Source organism: Sinohyriopsis cumingii, chromosome 6, assembly GCF_028554795.1.
Source record: "Sinohyriopsis cumingii isolate HCF-2022 chromosome 6, ASM2855479v2, whole genome shotgun sequence".
NCBI classification, from domain to species: domain Eukaryota; kingdom Metazoa; phylum Mollusca; class Bivalvia; order Unionida; family Unionidae; genus Sinohyriopsis; species Sinohyriopsis cumingii.
The window spans coordinates 43,915,264-43,921,777 of NC_142966.1; positions in this window are offsets into that span (position 1 = coordinate 43,915,264).

Consider the following 6,514-nt stretch of genomic DNA (forward strand, 5'->3'; position numbering starts at 1 on the left):
GTGACAGGATAAGCTCGCACATAATATGGTTTGTCTATGCCGGTCAATAATCCTGGCTTAGATTTTTTACTCACCGTTACAGATTTTTTCCCGCTAATTACAGGATCGCGCTTGTCTCGAGTAATCCACACGTCATTTTCGTTGTATACAATGAATTTGATTCTGAGTATGTATTTGTCATCACCGAGTAAATCAATTAATTTTTCAGCTCTTGTATCGTTCATGGTATGGTCTATGTCGTTTGTTCTCCATGTGGACCACACATGAGCCGCTCCATCATCGTAGAATTCTTTCTTGGCGAGATCTACCTCAGGAACAACATGCTCGATATCATCGAGGTCGAATATTTTCATTATTATATTTTAGACAAATGTTTAATAAATAAAATGAACAATTGCAAATGGTTGATGGTCGGCTCCTTAAATTGTTGCAACAGGTCATGTAGAAAAGAATACTGTGGAATACATTTAGCTTATATGAAACGAGGTGGAGTTGGTCCAACCAGATGTATCAGATGTCACGTCGGAATACGAGGGAAAACGCGTATTTGTTCAGACAGCGGTGGGAAAAAATATAGAGAAATCAAGCGATATTATAATAAAAAATCTTCCGATAGTGATCTCGCTATCAAGTGCGAGGAAGATTATCTAGATAGATTTTCGGACAAACTTTGATTTAGACAAATGGAATATTATATAATGAGTACCATATTCAAGAAGCATCCAATCATTGATAATTATGAAGCATCACGTGATGGTGTTGTTAGACATGTTAAAATAAAGAAACCGGTCGGTAACATTGATAAATTTGGTTACCTGAGATTTAATGCCGGAGGTCCAAGAAATCATCATTTTAACCATAGGTTTATTTACGAATGTTTTCATGGACCAATAAGAGATGGTCTTGTAGTTGACCATATTGATGGAGATAAACTCAATAATTCTATAAATAACCTTCAGGCGATAACGCCAAGCGAAAATTTACAAAAAGGTGATGTAGGTGGACGCAAAGTTTCTAAGGCAGTCAAATCATTCAACGTGGAGACTGGTGAGGAATTGTATTTTAAATCAATGAACTTTGCTGGCAAATATTTTGGCATTCATTCTGCATCAGTACGTATGGTTGCAGAACGAATAACCAAATCAACCTTCTCGTATCGATTTGGAGTATGGATCAAATTTAGTTATTTTCCTCTGATATTAGATTTAGATGAATATTAGATTCTGAATAAAGATCTTATGTATATGACTCAGACGAATATTATTTAAAATAATTATTTTTTTTTCGCACATTTAGAATTAAGCTAATATAAATATGAACCAAGAAAATATTAACGAAATAATCAAAGCTATTGAGGTATTTCGAATCAAAGAAATTCCTTTATCGGATGATTTAGACGGCGACAAAATTACAATGGATTTTGAAACATTGATTCAAAACAAACAAGAAGGCCGATACACGCTGTCTTCCGAATACAGATTCATAAAGAAAATTCAATGTGCGATGCACAAATCGCTGATTAATATCGATGATGCACAAATATCAGATTTTACCCCGTTGGCGCGTGCCGTTGAGAAAATTCGATCAGCATTGTCTGACGCGTATGAATCTAAAAAAATGATTAATACACGTGCGAGGCAGCTGCGAAAATTAATTTCTGAATAATTTATTTTTGAATAATTTTATTTTATTTCTGAATAATTTTCGTTCTGAATAATTTTAAGAAAATCAACCGTTTTGGTGAAAAAATCCACCATTTTACATGATTTTGTCAAAGAAAAATTATCAAAATGCAGATTTTTGTCAGGTCAAACCTCAAGCGGTTCTATAATTGATTTATCGATAAAATGCGAAAAACGTCAAAATTAACCCAAAACCACCAGGAATTTATCAAAAAACCATCAGTAATTGTTGATTTTTGAGCTAATTTTGTTGATTATTGATGATTTATCGATAAATCAATTAGAGAACCGCTTGAGGTTTAACCTGACGAAATTAGCAAAATTGTGGATTTTTCTTTGACAAAATCATGTAAAATGGTCGATTTTTTCACCAAAACGGCCGAATTTTTCAAAATCTTCAGAAAAAAAACACAAATATAAAATAAAAATATGTTATTGTTGCTACAATAAGAAAATTAAGATTTTATTAGCAGATTTATGCTCAGAGTCTCGCCACGTATATCTAACAAATTCCCAGATTGGTCTGTTAGTGAGAAATTCACACTCGACAGCAGATTATTGTGACACCTCAAGTACACAGGATTGATCGGTTCTTGCACAAGTAAAAATCCAGGTGGAGATGCTAGTGAAAACGAATATAAAACAAACCCCTGTTTTGCCTGATCAGACACAGATGCATCTGCGCTGTAGCTGTTCTCGACTATATCACAATTAAGATTAACCGCGACAACAATTGTTATATTTACCACATCAGGCGAAATATGCCATCTGGTGCATTATCGCGCTTAAGAATAGATGGTGGTGGTAATTTTTTTTCTCCACGCAGCGTGTAGTTTAGGAAACATCTCATCAATGGTATCCTCGATGGATTTTTCTAATCTATCTGCGTTGTATCCTGGAAATTTAAAATTTTCTAACTGATCCTCAGTGATCGAGTACGCGTCTAAAAAATTTTGTTTATTATTTGATTCTTTTATTGCCCGAATTAATTTTTTATGAACTCTTTTCATAGATGATACAAATCCTATCATAATTTCTATTCGTTCAATAATTTTATCGCATGAACTTGTTATATCAAAAATACACTCCTGAAAATAATTTCGTAATTTTTGTAAAGATTCTTCATTATGAACTCGCTCATATTCATTAAATATTTTGATAACATCACTCAATTCAAAATTAATACCATTATCAAACATCCATAACATATCATCTTTTTTTCTAATGATAAAATTTGATACATGATATCTGCGAAGATCATATTTAATTAATTCTACGATCATATCTTTTTTGACATTAATAAAATCTTCTCTCTTAGGTTCTGGTGCTGGTGCTGGTGGTGCTGACGGCGCAACCTCAGGCCAACCTAGTATGGTTCTTATTGAACTCGCGTAGATATCTACGCTGTAATTTGAGCTCACTTCGATAACCGAGGCCAGTGTTGGCTCGTGCCCAGATATCTTTATTCCAGGATCCTCTCCGGTTATATTTTTTATTCTCCATGTTAATTCGTCGCTGATTTGCTCAATCTGATAACTGCCTGTTGGTAATCCAACTACGTTCCAATCAGGTGTTCCATCGGGTTTATTTTTATTAGCAAAAACAAATGAATTATTCGACTGTAAATTTCCAAATGATTTGGATCTGATATTAGGCCAGCTGTAATAAACTCTCAAATGCGCCAGTGCTATTTCACTAATAGAAATAGGTGTTGGAAAAATAATACTGAACTCGGGCTTAGTCGAGCTCGCCGAGATCATCGTTGTCTTTTGCGGAGTTGTGTTTAATATTATTCCGATACCGACAACAATGGCAGATACAGAGTAAACAGTAACATCGATTATGACTAATCTGTGCCGGTATTTTTTTATTTTTGTTTGATAAATATCGATTATATTTTTTAGAGACTCCTGCCACGCACGAGCCTGATCGTATCGGTATTTTGATGCACTCATTTTATATCAATTAGGATGTTTTAAATACAAATACAAACTCAAGCACGTACGAATAATTTGTTCTAGATAAAGCACCATCAATTGGCTGTAATTCAAATACTGCTTCAGTATCTTTTTGTAATTCAACTGTTACCGGGTGAGGCGATTCAATTGATAGTCCAGCTATAATTACTCTAAATTTCATTGGACTAATTACTGTTAATCTGTATATGCCGGTAACAGCTGGAGTATATTTTATTTTATTATCTGTTCTTGTCCACGTTACAGATGTAGATGATGATACCACACGAACCACTTCATCGAATAATTTTTTAATTTCTGAGTATTTTATACTGATTGCAGGTGATCTACCAAAAAATTCGAGAGTTATTTTGTTTAGGTCTAAAGTATTTCTTCTAAAACTTGTGAAAGCTGCGAATGCACTCAAATGTTGGTCATGTTCTTCACGTAAAATACCTAATTTTAAATTTACATCATCGACGTACTTTTTTGTTACAGCATCCTCACCTGCTGTTGGATCTCCTAATGAAGATATTTTGTTTTTGCCCATGTTAAGTTCTCCTAACATTGTATCGCCTGTGATTTTTACATGATTATCGAATTTTGCATTAATATCGCGAGCATTTTCATTAACTTTTTTGATGGAGTCATCAATTTTTTTAATATCTTCCCTAGCAGTATTAAAATCACCTACGTGAGTACTGTATTCATCTCGTTTGATTATATCGCCTATCTTAACGTTGCTGGTTTTTAATTTTCCATGCTGATCCTGAAAAATAACAACCTCGTCAGGATCTGCTCCTGCCATCGACAAAAGATTATTTATGTAATCCTTTGTTGCATATTTAGATAAATCATCATCGACGGGTGTTTTTTTTTATTGATCGCGATGAGAGAGATCTACCAAAAATATCAACCATTATTTATACCTGATTGATCTAATTTATTTGACGTGTACTCGTGGACTGTTTTATGGTATGGTTTGTTAGATTTAGATATCGCATCGAGTATATTGATCGCCTCATCACCGCAGATCGGAGGATCAGTTAGTGCTTGTGTTGGTAACGTAGAATACCATCCTGGTATATTTAATTGAGATATGTAATTAAGAAACTCACAAGGCGGAGCTAATCCATATGAATCAACGTAGATAACCTCGTTTGGATTTATCGCGTAAGCAACCCAATGAGTACCTGGTCCGGTGTTTTTACCGAGATTTATAATTCCCGTTTCATATTTATTGGGACGAGCTGGTAATTGATCTCGCATGAATACCCCTCTGAAAAATTTTATTTTTTGTTTTTTAGCAGCGTTAATTAGATCTAAATTTGACAGCGGTGTTATTTTACTAATCGAAGACCTTTCCCGTACCATGAAGGGGGTGTTCCCGGTAGACGATAACCTCGACCTTTTTTTTTTGCCGTATCTTGCACCGACTATCTTATTTACGGCTAATCCTCCTAATGATCCAACAGCGCCCAATGCAACGGCTTTTGCTATAGCTGGTGCAGCCGCGGCGGCTATCGCCGGTAACGCAGCGGCCTTTGCTGCGATTAGCGCTGGTATCGCAGCTAACAGTGGGAAAAATCCACCTGTTTTTACCATATCTTTAATGGCACCAGCGGATAAATTAACCTGAATTCCTTTGTTACCTGAATTACTTTACTGAAACGTGCTAGCTGATTTTTGGTTAGAGATAGCTTATTTGGTCCACCTTGAATTTGATCATGTTTCAACGTTAATTTTGTCCCGCAGGTTTTTGTGATACTCGATTGTAATTTTTTTATCTGACCCGAAGTCAGAGTTACGCTAACGTGCTCATACATTTTGTAAATAAACCGGTTGATTTAAATTACATTTTCTCCACAGGAGCGTCCATGATCCTCATGCGACCACCAATACCCTCAAGAATCATGGTCCTGTCGCTGAGTATAACAGCAATTGCTCTAAACAGAGCAGCACCTGCGTTGGTTATTCTTGCTTTAAAATGTATATCAACAACAGACTGTATTATCAAATCCATATGCTCTAATGAAAAATAATAGATGGGGTAAAATGATTTAAAATCCAATTGAGATATCTGCAGACCGGTATCTATATTTTGATCTCGCCCCATAAAGCTCCATAATCGATGATAACCACGCGCCACAGAATTACCTGTGTAATCTAATGAAATTTCATCGATTGGTTCTTGATGTCCGTTTATTCGCAGTGAGATCTCGCTGGCATTAAAATGATCAAAAATCATGTGAGTTCGTTCTTGACTACCCAATCGATTAGCCGCTTGAAGAGCTACAAAGATGTGTCTTGGTGCAGAAACACCTAGTTGTGATGCTATATGCCAGGTAAAATTACCGTTGATGTTGCTTTGAATGCTATCCGTAAATGTTGTCAATCAGGACATTACTGACTTACCACCCTGATTCATAAATGATAGTAATTTTCCTTCTTCGCTCGCTGATGGTGTCATCGATGGCATCCACAAGGTTAGTTTGGTTAGTACAACCTTGCCGTCGTCAACACCAGCCCCCCTCCAGATAGCATCGTTACTGTCACCCTTTCGATAAAAGACAATTGTGTGTTTAGCTCCAAAAACAACCTTTCTGAAGTATCTGCAAAAACCAAAAATGTGAGATAATGGAATCGCGCATGAAAATCTTCGACGATCACCATCTAGCATAGATTTACGCGCAGCATATCCGAGGTTGTAAGTGCTAACGGTATTATGAAGATTTGTAAAAGCAGCACCTGGTCGTGGTACTGTTCCATCCACAGCATCAGTCGATGCATCACGATTCATTTGTATCTTAGTAAACATATTTGGTTCAGCACTATTTGAATTATCCTTAGTAAACATCATACTAGGACCAGCCGATC